A 22,333-nucleotide genomic window follows, 5' to 3' on the forward strand; every position below is an offset into this window, starting at 1 on the left:
AAATATTAGAAAAAGCAAGTAAAAGTAAAAATGACATTTTTATGATAAAATAACGTTTCACTTATACTTAACCGGTAGTTACATATAGCTGTCGTCTTTGACGTCACGGCAGTATTCAAATTTCGCGCTAGTGCTAGCGTTACGAAAGGTGATCCCTCTACCCCCGCCCTCTATCGGGGTATCGGGAACCGTCCCAAGAACACGTCATAAGTTTTTGCCCAACTGCCCAGGTGAGGGGAGGAGGGAGGGTTATGATTATGTAACTACCGGGTAAGTATAAGTGAAACGTTATTTTATCATAAAAATGTCATTTTCACTTATACAACTTACCCGGTAGTTACATATAACTGATTGGCACCTTGAGGAGGTGGGGCACTGGCAGCTAATAAAATTCTTGGAATTATCTACTTGCAACAAGTTAGACATAGGTTCCTTACCTTTAAAGGTAGCTGACTCAGTGGTTACTGCCTCTGTAGTCTGCTGGCTTTTATACTGTGCCGAGAGGATATAAGGGATCCGTGTGTCGGACACAATAAAAAACAGTACCTGCCGTAGAGAACATGGCTGCGTACGGACAAGTCCGATGCCCTTGATCAGGGCGCAGTACGACGAACAACAAAACGAGGGATCACCTAACATTACCATAAAACCAATACCAAAGATTAAAAACTGGAAGATACTAACACACCATGTATCTCCAGGCAACCTTAAAAAACAACAACCCCAACACCAAGGTGAAAATGTTAGTTAAGGAGCGGACTCCTTTTCACCCTCCCCCAACACCGTGTCAGTCGCAATAAAGGGCCCCAGCGTACTGCACTCTTCGAAAACAGTTTGCACGTCCACTAAGTAATGCGATGCAAACACTGACTTGCATCTCCAAAAGGTGGACTTAACCAAGTCTTTCACAGATAAGTTTCTGCCAAAGGCTACAGAAGTCGAAACCGCTCTAATCTCGTGCGCCTTTACCTTAAGAATACTCATCTCCGAGTCAGCACACTGCTCATGAGCTTCTTTTATCAGGCTTCTCAAAAAGAAGGAAAGGGCATTCTTAGAGAGAGGCCTAGAAGGATCTCTAACCGAGCACCAGAGGTGGTCACTGGGACCTCTGAGCTTCTTCGTTCTCTCAACGTAGAACTTGAGAGCTCTCACAGGGCAGAGGTACCTCTCGGGTTCTTCGGGACCGACCAATTGGGAAAGGTCCTTAATTTCAAACTCTCTTGGCCAAGGTCTAGACGGGTCTTCGTTCTTGGCTAAGAAACCAAGAGTAGACATACATACTGCCTTCCCCTTAGCAAAGCCTACTCTTTTGTCTATCGCATGTAGCTCACTTACTCTCCTGGCCGTAGCCAGAGCTACCAAAAAAAGTCTTTTCGTGAGATCCTTCAAGGAGATGTTAGCCATCGGTTCAAAGGACTGAGACCGTAACCATCTCAGCACTACGTCAAGATTCCACACCACTGGTCTCTTCTGGTCCCTCTTTGACGTATTAAATGATCTAATCAAATCTGAAAGGTCTTGACTCAAAGACACTTCAAGACCCCTATGTCGAAAGACCGAAGCTAACATGGCTCTATACCCTTTAATGGTAGGTACAGCAAGCTTTTTCTCTCTGTGGAGGAACAAGAGAAAATCGGCCATCTGGGATATAGACGTCGAAGAAGAAGACACGCCTTCTCTTCGACACCAGGACCTAAACTGTGTCCACTTCGCCTGGTAAACATTGTCAGAGGATTCTCTTCTTGGCTTCGCGATAGCTTCCGAAGCCTCTCTTGAAAAACCTCTCTTTCTGATGAGTCTCCTGACAGTCTGCAGGCGACAAGATGAAGAGCGGACAAGTTTTGGTGGAACCTCTGAAAGTGCGGCTGTCTGAGTAAATCTGGTCTCTCTGGCAGAAGTCTCGGAAAATCTGACAGTAGGTTTAGAAGGTCTGGGAACCACTCCCTGGACGGCCAGAATGGAGCCACCAGAGTCATCCTTACGTTCCGATGGCTTGAGAACTTCCAGATGACTTGCTGCAGGATCTTGAACGGGGGAAAGGCATAAAGGTCCAGGTCCGACCAGTCCATGAACATTGCATCCACGAAAACCGCTTTGCTGTCTGGAACCGGAGAGCAGTAAAGGGGCAGCCGAGTCGTTTTGTCGGTTGCAAAGAGATCTATGAGCGGACGTCCCCATACCTTCCATAGCTCCTCGCAAACTAGGGGATGTAAAGTCCACTCGTTGGATAGGACCTGGTTCTTTCTGCTGAGAAGGTCCGCCGCTACATTTCTCTCCCCTTGAATGAATCTCGTTACTAGTCTGGTCCCGATCTCCTCCGCCCAAACTAGTAGCTCCCTCGAGGTCTCGTAGAGGGACCACGAGTGAGTGCCCCCCTGTTTCCGAATGTATGCCAGAGCGGTCGTGTTGTCCGCCTGGACCAAGACGCATTTGCCTTCCACTTCTTTTTGAAAGGCTAACAGGGCTAAGTGAACCGCTTTTAGTTCCTTTCGATTGATATGCCAGTTTCTCTCTTCTCTTTGCCACTGGCCCGAAACTTCTTTTGTCCCCATAGTCGCTCCCCAGCCCTTGTCCGAGGCGTCGGAAAACAGAGTTAGGTCTGGGTTCGGAAGCTGAAGAGGAAGTCCTTGTGACAGCCTTCCTTCTGACCTCCACCAACGGAGGCACTCCTTTATCTTTTCCGAAATGGCGAATGTGAAGGAGTCCGGAAACTGTTTCCTGGGCCACTTCTCTTGCAGGTAAAACTGCAGTGGCCTCAGGTTCAAGCGCCCCAGTTTTACAAACTTCTCCACTGAAGTTAAGGTTCCCACGAGGCTCATCCATTCGTTCGCGGAACAAATCTTCCTCTGCAGAAAGTCGTCGATCTTCTGCAGGCATGAGGCTATCCGTTGGCTGGACAGAAAAGCCTGAAAAGTCTGAGAGTCCAGACTCACTCCCAAATACACAATCTGCTGACTGGGAGTAAGGCAAGACTTCTTCTCGTTGATAATAAGGCCTAGAGACTTCGCTAATTGAAGAGTCTTTGATAGGTCCTCCATACAGCTCTCCCTCGAAGCAGCTTTGAGCAGCCAATCGTCGAGGTACATGGAAACTCGAATTCCTTCCAGGTGAAGATGTCTGGCTACTGATAACAGGACCCTTGTGAAAACTTGCGGGGCTGTCGACAGACCGAAGCAGAGGGAACGGAACTGATACACCTGTCCCTCGAAGACGAACCTCAGGAACTTCCTTGAATCTGGGTGTATCGGGACGTGAAAATAAGCGTCTTGGAGGTCTATCGAAACCATCCAATCCCCCTGATGTAAAGACGCCAAGACCGACTGAGTTGTCTCCATGGAGGATTTTGTCTTCTGAACGAAGACATTCAACGCACTCACGTCCAGGACGGGTCTCCATCCCCCTGATGCTTTCGTAACCAGGAACAGACGATTGTAGAAACCTGGAGATAGAGGGGCATGAAGCAGTTCTATCGCTTCCTTCTCCAGCATGGCTCGGACTTCTGAGCGAAGGGCGTCTAGTTTCGCGGAGTTGTGCGAGTACGCCTGTAAAGAAACTGGAGCCTCCACTAAAGGAGGTTTGGAAAGGAAGGGGATGGCATATCCTTCCTTTAAAACTTGGATCGTCCAAGGGTCTGCCGAGATCCGTTGCCACTCTTGCCAGAACCTTTGCAGTCTGGCTCCTACAGCTGAATGGAGGACAAAAGGTTCATTTCTTCTCTGGGGCCATCGAGGTTCTAGGCGTGGCTTTGCCTTTTCCTCTGGCCCTGCCAAAAACACGTCTAGAGGATCTTCCTTTATACTGTCCAAAAGAGAAAGCGGGGGCGAAACACCGCGCACAGAAGCGGTAGAAAGCACAGGTCTTTTAAGCTTTCTTGGCAGACTGCGACAAAAGATCCTGGGTTGACTTCTGGGCTAACGCCTGGGAAATTGCAGCAACCAACTCTTGCGAAACAGATGTGCCTTGTTCAAAGGAGAAAACAAGAGAGCCGACTTCTGGTTTGAAGAAACACCTTTTGCTAAGAAGGAGCACCAAAGTTGCCTCTTTTGAGAACCCATGTCGTAAATAAAGAGGCCAGTTCTACTGCACCGTCGCAGATGCCCCTATCAATGCAGTCCACTACTCCTACCACATCATCCAAGAGCTCGGAAGGAAGATTAAAATCCTTAATCTTCCTGGCTAAGGCCGCAATCGCCCAGTCCAGGAAGCTCACTATTTCAAGAGTCCGAAACACTCTCTTGAAAACTTGATCCAGTTCGGAGGACGTAAAGAAAACCTTCGCAGAATTAAGTGCGGTCCTCCTACTGGCATCCATGAGACTGGAGAAGTCCCCCTGTGCGGAGGCAGCCACACCCAGGGAAAACATTTCCCCAGTCTCGTACCAACTCCGGTTACGGAAGGAACGACGAGGAGGAGGAAGACAGAAGACGTTCTTTCCAATTTCCCTCTTCTCGGCCAGCCAAGCATCCATCTTCTTAAAGCCTTTCTTCGCCGAGACGGACAGGACAAGTTTCGTAAAGTCCGAAGAAGAAACAGAAGCCTTGTCCCTCTTGTACTGGGACCCAGGAGACGGAGGAGCCGCAGGCGAGAACGAATCAGGGAAGTTCTCAATAAAGAACTTCAAGAGCTTCTTGTAAGAAGAGAGTTGCAGAGACTTCTCCTCCTTACACTGCTCCTCTAAGCCCAAGAGGAGTTCGTCAGAAACTGGGGATAAGTCCAGCTGGACAACGTCTTCATCCAAGTCTCCTTGAACTGAAACTTGAGTTACACGAGCGGGGGCTGGAAGGCTCGTGACATATTCTTGCTGTGTCACCGAAAGAGTTTGAGCCTGTTGAGGAGCCATCGGAGGCGCCAAAGGAGGCGCAGTTGATACAGCAACCGAAGGTGGCGCCAAAGGAGGAGCCGTCGGTACCACAACGACAGGTGGCGCCAATGAAGGTGCAGCGGCGCGCTACCGGAGCGGCAGACAGAGTAGTCGAGGGCGGGCGCCGCTGGTATCACAGGAGGCGCAATCGGCAGCAGCCAAAGTTGGCGCCAACGGAGGTGCAAGCGGCGGCGCTACCGGGGCGACAGAAAGAGGAGTTGAGGTGGGCGCCGCTGGTATCGTAGGAGGAGCCAAAGAAGAGACTTGACTTTTAGACAAAAGTTGTAAAATCGAGTCCAAACGGGCGTTGATTCCGTCAATCACAAGCTGTTGAGGTCCATCGAATGCTGGAGCAGGCGCCACAGGAACAGGAGTGACAGGAGTCGCTGGCGCCAAAGGAGCAGACCTCTCAGATGCAACTGTCTTATAGGGAGGCTCAGCCGAAGACGAATGAGACGAGTCCGACGAAGAAAGCCTCTCCGGTTCTGCCCAAAAGCTACAGGAAGGGGTAGGATCCTCCAGAAGAGCCTTCTTCTTAGGAATCTTCGATGGTGAAAGCAGACGAGACCTCTTCAAAGGTCTAGAAGTGTCGCGAAAATGCCAACCTCTAGGCGGAGAGGAACTCCAACTGGATCCACTCGACACTATCCGCTCCTCACCTTTTCGGTGGTGAGGGCCAGCAGCCTGGGAAGCGGCAACAGGACTGCTTGAGGGGGCAACTGCTTGGGAGCAGGTCCCACTCACCTCCTTTCGGCTTTCGGCATGCCTTCTCCCTGGAACCTGGGAGCCTGACAGGGGCCTAGACCTGGGAGCGTGAATGGGCCGAGAAGCTACCTCCTCCACAACACTTATACAAGGCACTACACTTGCATTATCACTGCAGTCTACTAACCGCTGCAAATTGTCTCCCATTTTCTGCATGGAAGACAAACGCATTAAGGACTGACACGGTATCAGGATTGGGAGAAACGGTGTCCGGGGCAGGTAAAACTACAGGAACTACAGGGGGAGCAGGGTTAATAGGGTTTACGAAAACCTCTTGACTACCTCCTGACCTCGAAGACCTAGAAGAGGCCTTCCTAATCCTATCTTTCTCTAGCTTCTTCATGTACTTCCCCATAGCACTCCAGTCAGACAAAGTTAGTAGTTCACACTCGTTACAAGTCAGGTCAGCAGAACATTTTTGCCCCTGCATGAAAAGCAAAAGTGTGCGGATCTAAACTAAGCTTAACAAGCCTGGTTTTGCAGCCTTTGCTGCAAAACTGGATACCACTAGAACCTGAATCAGACATAATAGTCTAACTAATAATAACGCTCAAGCAATAACTAGCGCCAGCACAAAACAACAAACCGAGTACTTCACCAAAAAATGAACTAGAAGTCCGAATTATTGAGAAATACTACCAGCAGCAGAACCGTATTACCGGTTCGGCATGGCAAAAACTAATGACGTGTTCTTGGGACGGTTCCGATACCCCGATAAAGGGCGGGGGTAGAGGATCACCTTTCGCTAACGCTAGCGCGAAATTTGAATACTGCCGTGACGTCAAAGACGACAGCTATATGTGACTACCGGGTAAGTTGTATAAGTGAAAACTTTTTCTTACGCCCGAAATGGCTAACACGCCTGAAAATTTGTAGAAATTCTTTCGTCATTTTGTCGTAATTTTTGCACTGTTCTATATTAGATGTTACATAAAGTTTTATAAATGAAAATGTGCACAATTTCATGTAAAATACAGCAAAATACAACCCATGGTTGTAGCTTTTATCAGAATAATCCAGAGGAAATTTGGAAATATTTTCACATAAATCACGATTACTGCCAAAATTTCAACCTTCGGTCAATGTTGACTCGACCGAAATGGTCAAAAAAACGCAATTGTTTGCTAAAACTCTTACATTCTAGTAATATTCAATCATTTACCTTCATTTTGCAACTAATTGGAAGTCTCTAGCACAATATTTCGATTTATGGTGAATTTTTGAAAAAATCTTTTTCAAAATCCGCGCAGGAAATTCTTTCGTCACATTGTCGTAATGTTTGCACCGTTTTATATTAGTCACTACATAAAGTTTTATATATGGAAATGTGTGCAATTTCATATAGTATACAACAGAAAATAACTCATGGTTGTAGCTTTTATCAGTTTTGAAATATTTTCACATAAATCACGATAACTGCCAAAATTTCAACCTTCGGTCAACTTTAACTTTACCGAAATGGTAAAAACGCAATTATAAGCTAAAACTCTACATTCTAGTAATATTCAATCATGTACCTTCATTTTGCAACAAACTGGAAGTCTCTAGCACAATGTTTACGATTTATCAGTAATTTCTGAAAAAAAAACATCAACTCTTCGTCTGTATTTAACTATAGGCTTCTCTCAAAATTCTTTCCTCACGTTGTCGTAATGTTTGCATCGTTTTATTAGTCGTTACATAAACTTTTATATATGAAAATGTGCGCAATTTCATGTAGAATACAACAGAAAATAGCTCATGGTTGTAGCATTTCAGTTTTGAAATATTTTCATAAATCACGATAACTGCACAAAACAACCTTGCAAGTCAACTTTAACTCGACCGAAATGGTAAAAACAAATTGTAAGCTAAAACTCTTACATTCTAGTAATATTCAATCGTTTACCTTCATTTTGCAATAAATTGGAAGTCTCTAGCACAATATTTCGATTTATGGTGAATTTTTGAAAAAAATTTTTTTCTTATGTCTGGTGCAGTAACTCGGCCTCTGAACATCTCAAAATTCTTTCATCACGTTGTCGTAATATTTGCACCGTTTTATATTAATCATTACATAAAATTTTATATATGAAAATGTGCGCAATTTCATGTACAATACAACAAAAAATAACTCATGGTTGTAGCTTTTATCAGTTTTGAAATATTTTCATATAAATCACGATCAATAGAAAAATTTGACTTTTGGTTAACTTTAACTCAACCGAAATGGTCAAAAACTGCAATTATAAGCTAAAACACTTACAGTCTAGTAATATTCAATCAATTAGCTTCATTTTTCAACAAACGGGAAGTCTTAGCACAATATTTCGATTTATGGTGAATTTTTTAAAAACATTTTTTACGTCCATGCTAGTGAACACAATTCATGCATCATTTTGTGATAATATTTTCTCTGTGTTGCTTTGATCGTTTTACAATTTGTTATATACCAAATTCATCCAATTTAGTGTACAATACAAAGAAAAACAAAATAACCATTAAAATTTAACCGTTTTGCTCACAGCGCGATTTGTTAAAATTATATATGAAAAATTTTTTTGCACTGTCATATATTTCAATATTTATATAACTGATAATATTTTTTTCATTTCTGATGGTTGCATACTAGACTTCAGGCAATGACAAAAAAAAAAATGAACTCTTAATCTTAAAAACTAAGCGTGCTGTGATTTTGAAAAACCTTTCAAGCAAAATGACACCGCTAACTCACCCGAACGCCGCAAAGTTGTGGAGAGGTTTTTGTAAATAGAGGCTCATCAGTTTAAGGTTAATTGATCTAAGAGGAACCCTTGTTCTTCCTCTTTGAGTTTGCCAGTCCTCTATAACCTCCTCTACCTCGAAAGGGCATTCCACCTTGAAGACGAAGTCGATTCTCAACTGGCAAAGCAACAGTAGCCTCTCTTGTTCTTTTTGGAGGACTGAGCCAGTAAATCCTGCATAGATTTCTTCTGAAGAGCTGCAGAAATCTCCACCAACAGCTCCTCTGGAAACAAGTTCTTCTTATTAAGAGGTGCAAACAAGAGATGGAACGCCGACCTCTGAATTCTTGACAAGCCCTTAGTTATAAGGAAAGAACACCATAATTCCATCTCTTTTTAAGAATGCCTAAGGAAAACAGAGCAGTCAGTCCCGAAAATTTCGTTGATAACTCCTAATCTTTCACATTAATTTTCCCGAATTTCTGTAAATGTCTCCTCATCTAAAGAAGAACATGTCAAAATCTTACGGCCCAACACTCCAATGGACCAGTCCAAAAAAACTGACCACTTCAAAAATACGAAAGATGTGCATTCAACAGGTGATCCAGTTCAAACGTCAAAAACATAACCTGTGCATCTTTTTCATGGATCTTAAAAACTGAACGCCTCTACATTGTTTCCAATAAGCGTATATTCTCCCTGGGAGGTAGGCAGAAACTCCAAAGAAAGGCTTTGGTCTCGTAGCAGAGTCGTCTCCAAGGCGTCAATCTGGAAGGAGGAAAAAGTTCAGAAGACAGTCTTGCCCTGCTCCCTTTTCTTAAGTAGCCATGCATCGATTCCTTTTAGTTCTTTCCGAGCCGAAAAGGACAAAACAATCTTCGTAAGTTGAGAAGCACTCTTCTTCCAATCCCTCGAAAGACAAGAGTCCAGAGAGGAAGGCGCTACACGAGAGAACAAATCCGGAAAACTCTCAACGAAGAATTTCAAAAGTTTCTTGAAGGCGGTGGAATTGTGACTCTCTTGTTCTACTTCCTCATCGTCTGCTTCAACTGCTTCCTCTTCCGAATGTGTATGCGAAACAACTACAAATTTGAACAAATCTTGGTCTGCCCAGTAGTTTTGCCAAACCCAAAATCTTATCCAACTTTATTTGAATGGCATTCGTCGAAAGATCCTCAATTTCCTGCTCGGAAATCCGTGTTGGAGAAGTCGAACGTCTGGCAGACGAGTGGCGAGTTAGCACCAACGAACGAGTCAGGGTTTCGGACATAAGAGTGCGCTTCTGATACTGGCGCTCAGGCGTTATTCCATCATCCAGTCAAAATGACTGCTTTTGCGCCTCCACATCAAGCGAAATCCTCTTACCTTTCTTATCAGAGGATAAGCGGCGCCTTGGAGCAAGTGCCTGTGCTCTCTCAACGTCTCAGGAAGGCGAAAAAACCTCCGGAGCCTCCCACCAGCTACAACCAGGGGAAGTAGACCTATGAATAAGCGTTCACTTCTTAGGTACCGCTTCAGGCATGACACCGCGAGACCTCTTAAGCAGACGAGACTTCGTCCGAATACCATTGGTGTCTGGGCAAGGATTCTCCCGAACTCAATAGGTTCGTAAACTCTTCTCTGGATACGCCTTTCCAATGGTGCTCCCTAGTGGTCTGGGAGTCGACATCAGATCCGCCTGAGGGGGCGACTACCTGGGAGCAGACCCCGCTCGCCTCCCCCTTGGGCCTCCAGTATGCTTCCTCCCGGGATGGGAAGTCTAGCAGGGACCTTTGCCTAGGAGCACGTATTCTAGCCTAATAGCCACCTCCTCCACTTCACAAACACTAACATTTGTCACTTTATCCTCCAAGGATTTTACAGAAGCTCCCAACTCCTCAACTGCTTGGAGCATTAACGAGAATTTCACGTTCACACGGGCTTCGGGGCTGGTCACAGCATCGGTTTTGGGTGAAAGGAGATCGGGTGAAGGAACAGGCTGATTAATAGGAGGGGTGTTAATGGGAGACATGGAAAGTTCATGATCCTGATTACCTACTTCCTTAGAGGAAGCCCTAACTGCAAAAATAGAAAAAGAAGAAATCAGAATCTAATTTTTTCACCCTAGTAGAATAAATTTTCCACTTCCCTTCATCCCAACCACTACAGTACATTCATCACATGTTAAATCCGGGTTACAGTCCTGACCACTACAATTAGCGCAAAAGGTATGTGCATCATAAATTTCTTTAGTTAATCTACTTTTGTACCCTTTGCTGCAAACTCTAATTGCCGTTCTTACCTGAGCTCGAGTCTGACATACTGCAAAGAAAAGAGGGTAGCTAAAATAACACATGCTGGAAAGGATGTAACTGCTTGTCCTTACTAACTCCTAAAGACAAAACACTAAGTACATCACCAAATTCCAATAAACAGAATAACCCTGAATTCTAGCAGCTGCTGCAAACAAGTGTGAACAGCACAAGCCGGCAGAAACGACTGAATTTTTGTGTTAAAGTAATTCCTCACTCCTCCACCATGGACAGAGGGGGTATCTCCTAGCCGCCATATTGTTTTTTGTTTTGCTGGTGCAAAATTTGAATTCTAGCTGCCGTTCAGTTTGAAACAATAGCAATGTAACTACTGGGAAAGTTACATACTTAAAATTATAAATTATACAAAAAATGAAACAAACACTTTTGCAGGGTTTCTCTGTATTCGCAATTTTTCATGTGTCTGTGAAAAACTCGTGTATAACAATTAGTTAGGTTCCAATGAAAAGTTTGAGTCTGTGAATTCGCGCAACTTGAATCACGCAAGTTCAGGGTATTGCTGTACTGGCAGGAAGTGTCAAAGCACCTGAATGCTGTCACTTTCTCCCTCGCTGTACCTAAACCAGAACGGGGAGCGGACTCTCCAGTGCTGGTTTGGGGTACTCAAGACTCCGTGGAGGCTCAAGTACTCGGAGTGACTCAATCTTGTCGAGCACCCGACACTCCCAAATCTCGTACAGGATGAACAACGGGAGCGGTCTCCACCCGAGTGTCCGAAGAAACTCAGGAAGAGACAGGCACAGAACCAGTCTTAGAAGCAGACATCCCAGACCAGGTTTCAAATGAGCAAACTTTGGAAGCTCGCGCACTTAAGGCTCCCGAAACGCGAGACCCCAGTGGGGTACGCAACACAGTTCCCAAGTCCAAAGAATGGGGAGAGCCAATGAGAGATCCCACAGCTTCCCCTGTGGAGAGAGGCAGCCCCTTAGAAGTCCCATGGCAGGCCTTCTTGGGGATAGGGGGAGAGGCAGCCTTCTTCTTCTTCAGCCGGGAAGCCTCAGAAGAAGGGGAGGAGGCAGCAGACGACGAAGTCAAAGATGAAGCTGAAGAAGACAATGATGATGACACTTTACGACCCCTCTTTTTTATTTCTTCTTCGACATCTTTAAGCTGGCGGTCAGGTCTCCCCATCCAGGAGGGGAGCAGCAGGAGCCACAGGAGCATCCAGCACAGCTTGGGGAGCAGGAGCAGCCAGGACAGCTGGGGCAGCAGGAGCAGCAGGGGTGGCAGAAACAGCAGGGGCAACAGGTTCAGGAGCAGCTGGGGCAACTGGAATAGCAGGACCAAATGGAACTGTAAAGGCAGTAGGCAGAGAGGACACTGCTTACTGGGGAGCAGGAGCATGCACGGCAGTCTGGTCCACCACCATCGGGGTCATCAAGGTTGGGAGGTGAGTAGACTTCGACGTGGGGACCTTTGCGAAGGCCATTAAGGTTACAGTTATCGTAGTGGTAGTGACAGCAGCATGCATCACCATAGGCAATTCTGAAGCACGCAATGGCTTCTTTGTGCCAGGATATCTTGCACTGATGGGGCGCCTGAGACCCAAGGAGATCCACATCTCATGGAACTCGGCCACCCCATGAAGCTCAGCTACCTGACCTGAAGAAGGAGACAAAGTTGGGTAAGTGGAGAGAGACCCCTCTTGGTCCAAGGGAAAAATTTCCTACTTGGAGTGAGCAGAGGCCCCCAAGAAGAGATCGTCTTGATGTCCCCCTGCCCCAACAATTTTCACCCGATGAAGCGAGTGAAGCTCAAGAGGAAGAGATCGCTCCGGAAGGAGAAACAGCCAAGAGAGGAAGTTTGGCAGGAGGGAGAAATGGGGAAGAAGGGTTAGCAACCAAAGGTGTAGTCAGCGGCATGTACCCCTCCGACTACTCTTTGGAAGCTTTTCTCCTATACTGTTTTCCTTCCTGTAAACTTCATCCACTGCACAGGCAACCAGGAACAACACTCAGCACAAGTAGATTCTGGGTTACAGTCGTGCCCCCTGCAACTTGTGCAGAGGAAATGAGGGTCAACATCAATGGTGATCGGAAGTGGGTGCAACCCTTGCCATCAACACAAAGACACCCGCTGGCTGATGGCCTTCCGTACAGGTCTAGATGGTTTGCATATTATACAAATATCAAACATACAAGCAGAACTTATACACACAAAAGAAAACAAGAAAGATCTCACCAGAAAAAAAGCAAAATGGCAATCAGGGTAGAGTCAGCAAACACATCTGCATCGTATGACGGCCGAAAGCAAATTGGAATGTTTACATCCGGGCATGTGGGACTCCCGCCTACCAGACAGCAGTTAACTGTCTAACCACCTTGTTCAAAAGCTTAACGGCCATTCCCATTTTTATAATAAAATAAAGGTTTATATATACTTACCTAGTAATTGCATAGCTATTAGTTCACTTTACACAGCAGCTTGAATTCAAAATTTCGCGGGTAACACTTCGCACGTCTGTGTAGGTGACCAGTTCCGCCCACTAGCGGGAATACAGTTCATGCCTTATGTCCATCAGCTGGGAGGAGGGTGGGTTCCAATCATGTAATCTTGGTAAGTGTATGTAAAACTATTGTATTATAAAAATGTCATTTTTATATAAGTAACTTACCAAGTAATTACATAGCTGATTCCCACACTGACAGGAGGTGGGATACATGGACATATTCTACTCCAAAAACATTATGTAATGAAACTGATAATAGAAAAAACTGCTAGCATTGAAAACCAATGCTTGTCGTTACCTATCAGCTAAGAGGGCTACTGAGATACTGCCTCTAGTAGGTGCTCATCTTAACTCGTTGTGGCGCGGTTTTATAGCCATGGGTTGCCTCCCACTTAGTAGGAACTTTGCAGCGAAGGAAGTACTCTGATGGCTAGTAAAGCTTATGTGCTCACCCTTGCCCTGGGCGTAGCACCAAAATAAAAACCAGACAAAACTGTCACCTACACAGAGATAAAACCACAACCCATCCACTGCAAGTGGTGGGTGCTTCAGGTACAATGTACCCCCTGGCTCCCCCAAAAAGCTCGACGCCTTATTACAAGGTGAAGAGACAGTAGGCAAAGATAATCCTATGCTTTCTTCCATGATACCATGCCAATCACTAGAAATGGTCTCAAGGCACTGAAAGATTCAACACTGTTTAACTTCCATTAAAAATAGTGAGAAACAAAGAACAATTACATTCCCAGTAGTTAAGGCAAATTGGATGGCAAAATACCAACAAAATGTATGCAAGCTAAAGAGGCAGAGGTTACCATGGCATCTTTTAGCTTTACTTAAAAGAAGGCAAACTGCTCTCTCAATTCTGAGTGTGTCCCAAGTTATAAGTCCATGAGGGCAATACAGTAAACGCCCCCGTATTCGTGGGGGATGCATACCACACAGCCCTGTGAATAGCTTAAACCCACGAATACTTAGAACCCTTCTAAAAACACTTAGAACTGCCTATTTTGATAGTCTGAACAAACAAAACAAACTAAAAATGCTTATACAAGTATTATCCTACTTATGATGGGGTTAGGTTCCAAAAAAAACCATCGTTTGTTAGAAAAAACATAAGAAATACCAAAATGTATCTTGAACATAGCCTAACCTACAATAGGATATTCGGTACCATGTATGCATATATGGTAGCCTAGCCTATACTATAAAGTATACTCTATACATACCCGGTATAGTAATTATTAATATCAGCTAATTCTGGAGGTTCATGCAAAGTGACTTATGATAATTCAGTGCAAAGAGAAATTGAATAACAAGAATTAGCTTAGCCTACACTATGGTACATTGTATACATATATGGTAGCGTAGCCTACATTATACTGTACTCTATATTCACATATTGTATTATACAAACATCAACATAACGAATATGCATCTTTTAAAATGTTATGCCTTAATTCACTGTATCCAATAATATTGTATATATTCTTATATTGCTTTTGTATTATAAATTGCGGTCATAGCGATCAATGTTTTGGTTTGGAAATCATTTATGCAGTGTTTATTTTGCCGTATTTAATTCAGTTCAAAGAGCTTCTCTTGCTTCCAGTTAGCATAAATGAATCTCTAGATACTTTCTTTATATGGGGCAAGGTTATTTTTCGTTATACGAAGTGTTTTTAAGTTGAAATATAACTAAAATTTGTCTCGCTGTGAAATTAATATATCTATTTTTTTGTTAATAGATGACAATGGCCATTTGGGGATGTCTGTTTTGTGTAAAAAATTTCAAGATTCCGTTCACTATTTTCACTTGATTTCATCATAATACGAGCTTTACATATTTATCGTTTCTTAGCGTAAAAATAACAGTAATGTGTTCTTTCATGCCCAGTAGTTTTGATTAAAATACTTTCTCTCCAATTTTAATTACGATCGGTATTAATTGCTTACCCCATTGCAAAATCGAATTATCGTAAGGTGAATTATCATAACTCGAGCATTACCCAAGTATTTTAATAGTTTTATCACAAAAAATGCATTTAGTAATGAAAATGAGATGAAAATACGGTAATTAGTGAATATTTCTCGGTGAAAAATACCACGAATGGGCGAATTTTCCGTGAATAATGGATAGAGACGTTCCACAGAGAAATCCATGCATACGTGAGCCTGCAAATCATGAGGTCGCGAATATAGGGGGTTTACTGCACATTCTAGTCAGTGAATGAAATGGATCTTGCCATTTCACCATATGTAGAGGACGGTCCTCTGAAAAACTCCAAAAGGACAGATACGTCCCTATTCTCCCACAGAGCTGGAGAGGGCTTGAACGCTCAGAGAATGATCTGGTGTCAGGCTGTAGCTGGCGTCAGAAGCACTGAGTGCCAGTTGAGCTAAAAACTCGGGACTGGTGGGCACTCGAGGGGGCTAGCAGGCACCCTTGGTAAGTAGTGGGCGCCCGTGGGAGCTAGTGGGTGTTCGTGGGAGCTAGCAGGTGCTTGTGGGAGCTGGTGGGCGTTAAGAGCAAGAGCTGGCTCCAAGCTGGGCGCCAGGCAAGCTGGGAGCCAGACAAACCAGAAGCTTGTGGTTCTAGAAGCTCCATAGCTGGCACCAGACTGTGGATGTCGCCCAGTGAACTAGGCAACAGGCAAGCTAGATGACCAGGATCACTTGAAAAGAAAGCGAGACATGGAGGATGACTAAACTTCCAGTAGGACTATGTGGAATGGAAGTAGAGATGCAGAGGGCAAATATAATTCTAGTAGGACTAAGTAGAATAGAAGTAAAGGACAAATGAGCCTGAAAGCTAAGGATGAAGATGCTGCTCTGATGTCCTTGACTTTCGCTTAAAAGGCAAAATGTTTCCTTAAGCATTTAAAAATAAGCCCTTTCAGGATGTGATCTTAGTCCAATTCTGTTCAAGTAAAAACCTGAAAGCTGTAGCTGGGCAGAAGGTTCGCCCTTCTTCAGTCAATGATATCTGTTAACTTCCCAAAGGAGCCGGGACGAATCTAGAGCTTGAATAGATCTTCGTTATGGCTAAAAATCCCAAGGTAAACAAGGAAAAAAGCATCTCCCTGTGAAAATACCTTCTTTAAACGATGACTTGGATCTCACTAGTGTGTCCTAGTTGAAGGTAGAGGTCACTAGGAAGGGTGTCTTCTGTGTCAGGTTGCCAGGAAGCAGAACGCAGGGAATCAAACAAGGGACTTGTCAGTCATTCAGTATACATCTAGGCTCCAGAAGACTGGATTCCTTCCTCGCTTGGATGCATCAAAGACCAGATAAGGTCGTCAAAAGCTAGGCCCGTGTTTAAGGACTTAGTTAAGCAAAAGATCAATACCCTTTATTGGTGGAGTATGGAAGATGTAGATCTCCTCAGTTACAGAAGGGGTATCCAAAAATGGGCCACAGATGTCTCCAAGAAGAGGGGTAGAGACTGCAACCCCAGCTTCAAAAAAGGCCCACTTAGACTGGCAGACGGGGCTAGAAGAATGAAATCTGCAACCACACTAGCTTAAGCAATAAGACTAGCAGAAAAACCTTGTACTGGTGCTTTCTGAAGCTTTGAAGGTTCCTTGAGGTGGCAACTAGGAACATAGACGGTCTGCCCCATGGACTCCACAGTTCCCGCCACGCAAGGGGACGTAAGGAAGTACTGCTCTCAGTTCATCTACAAGAACTTTAGACAACTTGAATGAAACTGAATCCGATCTGTTAACAGTAGAGGTTCTCTTGCTTGGAGAGAAAATGAGAGAGAAAATGAACCTTTCTCCTCTATGTATATACTTGGAATGAAATCTCATCTAGAGAGAACTACCGCAGTCCAGGTGTAAACGAAGATCAAGAAGCACTGAAGCTCCCAAGAGAAATGCTTACAGTTCTCTAACATATGTGAGAAGGATCCATTATTTGGAGCACAACCCGGAAAGTTTCTGGTTATCTCGTGGGTTCCTCGACCAAGATCCAAGGTGTGAAGCAGGAGACTAAGTTCAGGCTTGGAGGAAGGGAGTTCCCTACTTCATCTATGTATGCACAGCCACCATTGCAGGTCCGACTCATATGAAGTTTGTCTAACTTGACTAACATCTTGGTGGACAACAGAGTCCCCAGAACAGTAGATTCATCCACTAATGTTCCAAGAAAGAAGAAAAAACAAGCAGGGATTCTCTAGGCTGATGGAAAGCCTGAAAACTCCAAGAGTTGAGACTGACATCCAAAAAGCTGACTCTTGCAACAGCAACTGTGTTCTGAGGAAGAGGTGATATAGGTCTGTAGGCAAAAATAACAGGGCTGATTGCGACTGTGTTGCTCTCACAGTAGAAAAGGAGCTCTCTTCTCGAAATTCCAGAGAAAAGAGAGCAAAGCTCTAAAACCCATCTCAACTGTCCTTGTCCACACAGGACAGGAATAAGGGACAATATGAGGCGATGTCTCTCAGGAAACACTTGGGAGTCCTCTATCTTCTTAGCCCGTGCTCCTGCTGCCAGTCCGTGCCCCTGCTGCTAGTCAAGAAAAAACCTTCTACTTCAAAATCCTGACAAGATCTCCAACAAGGAGGTCTTGTTCCGTTGAAGCACCAAAGGGAGCTAAGTCCAAAGACAGGTGTCTTGCTCCCTTTTCAACGAAAGTCAAACTCCCAACTCCCTGAGAGACTTCTTGGAGGATGATGAAAAAATGCCAGAGGAGGGAGGTTCCTTCACGAGGCTCATAAATTCGGGACATAAAAGTCCCTGTCTGCAAAGAACAGGACTCTGAGACACTAATTGTCACTTAAAAAGGGAGCAATGTCGGCTCATCTTGAACCCTAGGCAAAGGTGAGACAGACAGAAGAGAGCCAAAACGCTTGTGAGCGGTCTGTATGGCACTCAGAGGCGGGAGTCTGATACTGAAGAGTTGGCGCCTGGTGATCGGAGACTGGTGCTGGTCACCTGAAAAGCCAGAGCCAAGCATTCAATCAGAGACTGGCGCTCAAGAAAGAACAACAGTGTTCCTCGCAAAGATGGGGGCCAAGTACTAAAGAAGAATTGACACCAGACCCTAGAAGGCTGGCGCCAGGCATGAGAGCAGACGATGGGAGCTCTGAAGGTTGGCACCAGGTACTAAAGAGAGTGCTGAGCACCCAGGAACTGGCATCCAGGAATAGGCACTGAGAGAAGAAGACCTGGTGCCAGACACTAGTAGGATGGCACCAAGTGATAAGGAAGAAGTCAATTCGATGAGAGATGATAACACTCCACATCCTTCAAGAAGCCTTCCCAGTGGCTGTTTGCCGATACCTAGGAATGCACTACAGGTTTGACTGAGGGGGCGACTACCCATGGGCAAACCCCACCGACCTTCCTTGGACTTCCAGTATGCCTCCTCCCAGGTATAGGGGAGTCTGACAAGGATCTTCGTCTAGGAGAGTCAGCAGGATGAGCAACCACCTCCTCCATTACACATCGACCAAGATGCTTTTTCAGTGGCTGCCTGTCGATACCTGGGACTGTGCAACAGGTTCAACAGTGGGGGCAACTACCCGGGGACTTCCCACCAGCCTCCATTGGAATCTCAGTATGACTCCTCTCAGGTCTAGGGGAGTATGACAGTGACTTAGGTCTAGGAGAACTGGCGGGCCAGATAATCACCTCCTCCACTGTACAACACTCACTTGCAGGGTTAATTTTCTGTTAACCCAGACACAAGACTGGCAATGGTATGGGAAGGAAGCTAGGGAGCCAGGTGCAGAAGCTAGTGGATAAACACATACGGCTAGTAGGAGAGAAAAAGGGTATGTCAGCTTTGTACATGCCTGGCTGACTGCTAAAGTTGCCGCCTGTGGGCGCACTTGGGCATTCGGGCACTTATGGGCACCTTGGCTGCACAGAGCATGAGCTAGTGCCAGATGGTAGATGGCACCACTGGGCGTCACCTAGCTCTCATACCACGACCTGACCTCAGGCTGAAATGGGCGCCAGTGTCTGCTTCTAATTACTGTAATTGTGGAACGTTCATGACCTGCGCATCAGCCTAGATGCATGTTATCCTTGCACGGGAGAAATGAGAAATTCCTCAGAAAAAAGGTACAATTTCGTAACTGTACTGATGAAGCGAGTACTCTACACAATATACTGACGACGAAAATACTGGGACTGATTCTCGGCCGACGATAAAGTGTTGCTATAACTTGTTACAGTAAACCCCCTGTATTCGCGGGGGATGCATACCACATGCCCCCCCCCGCCCACGCGAAAGCTAAAATCCACAAATACATAAAACCCCTCTAAAAACACTTAGAACTGCCCATTTTGATAGTTCAAACACAAAAAAAACCCTCTAAAATGCTTATACTCGAGTATTTTAGTAGTTTTATCACAAAATGATATTTTAATGATAAAATAAAGTTTGTTCATACTTACCTGGCAGATATATATATAGCTGTATTCTCCGAAGTCCGACAGAATTTCAAAACTCGCGGCACACGCAGTGGCCGGGCAGGTGGTTAGTACCCATTCCCGCCGCTGGGAGGCGGGTATCAGGAACCATTCCCATTTTCTATTCAGATTTTCTAACGCCACTGACTCCTGAGGGGAGGAGGGAGGGCAATATGAATATATATATCTGCCAGGTAAGTATGAACAAACTTTATTTTATCATTAAAATATCATTTTGTTCATGAGACTTACCTGCCAGATATATATATAGCTGAATACCACCTTTGGAGGGGGGTAGAGACAGCCAAGAATTAGGAAAAAACCAATTATTGGTAAAATTATTTTGGTTCCTTATCTGATAGCGTAGCTGACTGAGTGGTTACTGTCACTCTAGTCTGCTTCTGCTTTACTAAAGACCCCAGCGAGGTAGTGACCTATATAGCTGGCGACTTCTAGATGATCTGTCAACGGGGGCGTGACCACAATGTGACTAGATCATAGACCATACAAAGAGGACAAAAGAGCATTACTAACCACCTAACCAACACCTAAAGCGTTAGTTTGCAAAGGATTGGGAAGACTGCCTCCAGTAGTCGACCCAACAACCATAAAAACACAATTAAAAAGGGGATAGGATCAGAGTTACCCCCTGTCCCCAAGGTTGCTGAAGCAGCAATGTATGGTCCCAGCGAAAAGCAATTTTCGTATGCTACCTAAACATCTTGCCAAGAGTGTGAGGCAAACACCGAATTGACTTCGCCAAAATGTGGCACTAAGAATGTCACAGAGTACCATATTTTTCTTGAACGCCATGGAGGTAGCAACTGCCCTCACCTCGTGAGCGTTAACTCTCAACAACTTGAAGTTGGAGTCGTCACAACCAGAGTGAGCGTCCTTAATGACGTCCCTAATGAAGAATGCCAGTACATTCTTCGACATAGGTTTAACTGGTTGCCTCACAGAACACCATAAAATATCCAAGGGACCACGAGTGTCCTGTGTTCTTTTAAGGTAGTACTTGAGAGCTCTAACTGGACATAGAACTCCCTCAGGTTCCTGTCCAACAAGGTCTGCTAAACCTTTAATTTCAAAGTGTCTAGGCCAAGGGTTAGAAGACCTATCATTCTTAGCCAAGAACTTAGGGCTTAAAGAATAGACAGCATTGTGTTCCTTGAAGCCCACATGACGGCCTCGAACTTCGCTCACTCTCTTCGCCAGAGCCGCGAGGAATGCCGTTTTTTTTAGTAACATCCTTAAGAGATGCAGAGTGGAGAGGCTCAAAAGGACTAAACATCAAAAACTTGAGCACTACGTCCAAGTTCCAAGCAGGGGGAATTAGCTGAGGAACCTTGGACGTCTTGAAAGAGCTCGTAAGATCGTGGAGGTCCTTATTGTCAGACAAATCTAATCCTCTGTGTCTGAATACAATCGAAAGCATGCTCCGATAACACTTGATAGTCGGAACTGCTATATCGAGTTTTTCTCTTCTCTTAAGTAAAGGAGAAAAACTGCAACCTGGCTCACAGTGATAGAGGAAGAGGAAAAGCCCTTCTTTCTACACCAACCTTTGAAGGTTGCTCACTTCGCTAGATATATCCTTAGATGAAGAACTTCTGGCTCTAGCGATGGCCCGTGCCACCTGGCCAGAAAAACCCCTTCGCTCTGACCAAGTTTCGATAGTCTGAAAGCAGTCAGGTTCAGAGCGGGGAGATTCAAAGATATCTCGTGAAGTGGGTTTGTATGAGCAGGTCTGCTCTCATAGGAAGGGTCCTCGGAACGTCTACCAACAAGAAGAGAAACTCCGAGAACCAGTGGTTCTGAAGGCCAAAACGTGGGGATGAGAGTCATCCTCGTCCCTTGTGAGGCCGCGAACTTGCGTATGACTTCTCCCAGAATTTAGAACGGGGAAAAAGGCGTAAAACATCTATTCCCGTCAATCCCAGGGAAGAGCATCTATCGCAACTGCCCCAGGGTCGAGTACAGATGAGCTTTATAGAGGGGAGCCTCGCTGTTCTTGAGGTCGTGAAAAAATCCACAAGATGGCGACCCCAAATTTTCCAAAAATCTTGGCAAACCTCCTGATGAAGGGTCCATTCCTTCGGCAGGAGTTGATGGCGCCAACAGAGCAGGTCTGCTCGAACATTTTCGACCCCTGCAACAAAACTTGTGAGAATCGAAATGTTGCGAGCATAGGCTCAAAGAATAATCTCTCTTGCAAGGCTGAACAGGGAACAAGTAGTATTGTCCGAGTTTGCTACAACTACACGATTGCAAACTTGGACCTCAAGAATTGGCGAGCTAAAAGATAGCCGCCAAATCTTTGAAGTTGAAGTGCCAGGACACCTGTTCCTCTCTCCGGTTCCTAACACTTCCTCTCCCTCTAGTGTTGCCCCCAACCTGTTGACGACCCGTCAGAAAAACAACACTAGGTTGGGGTTCAGAAGCTTGAGGGAGACCCCTTTCTGCAATTTCGTTGGATCGAGCCACCACTACAGATCCTCTTTTTATACTGTATAAGGAAGAATTCTCAATTCCTCTTTCAAGTCTTCCTTGCTTTGCCAGTTCTCCAACAAAAGAACTGAAGAGGCCTGAGATGCAGACTCCCCAGAAAACAAACTTCTCCAGCGAGGAAATGGTCCCCAGCAGACTCATTCCTTCCTTCACCTAGCATGTTTCCTTTTCCAAGAAGGCCGAGACTTTTCCGTACATAGAAGTTGCCGTTCTTGCGACGGAGATGCTATAAAAGCCGCTGAATACATCTGAATTCCCAGACACAAAGGACAGTGAGGGGATCAGCTGCGACTTCTCCACAGACCAGAAGT

At 45.1% G+C, this 22,333-nt stretch overlaps 1 protein-coding gene across 2 annotated transcripts in view; it reads right to left on the reverse strand.

Annotated features, from left to right (window-relative positions):
* Positions 1-22,333, reverse strand: part of LOC136851247 (PC-esterase domain-containing protein 1B-like) — a 157,346-nt gene that overhangs the window by 85,859 nt on the left and 49,154 nt on the right. The gene's annotated exons all lie outside the window — the stretch shown is intronic.

The sequence above is a fragment of the Macrobrachium rosenbergii genome, chromosome 23 (assembly GCF_040412425.1).
Source record: "Macrobrachium rosenbergii isolate ZJJX-2024 chromosome 23, ASM4041242v1, whole genome shotgun sequence".
NCBI classification, from domain to species: domain Eukaryota; kingdom Metazoa; phylum Arthropoda; class Malacostraca; order Decapoda; family Palaemonidae; genus Macrobrachium; species Macrobrachium rosenbergii.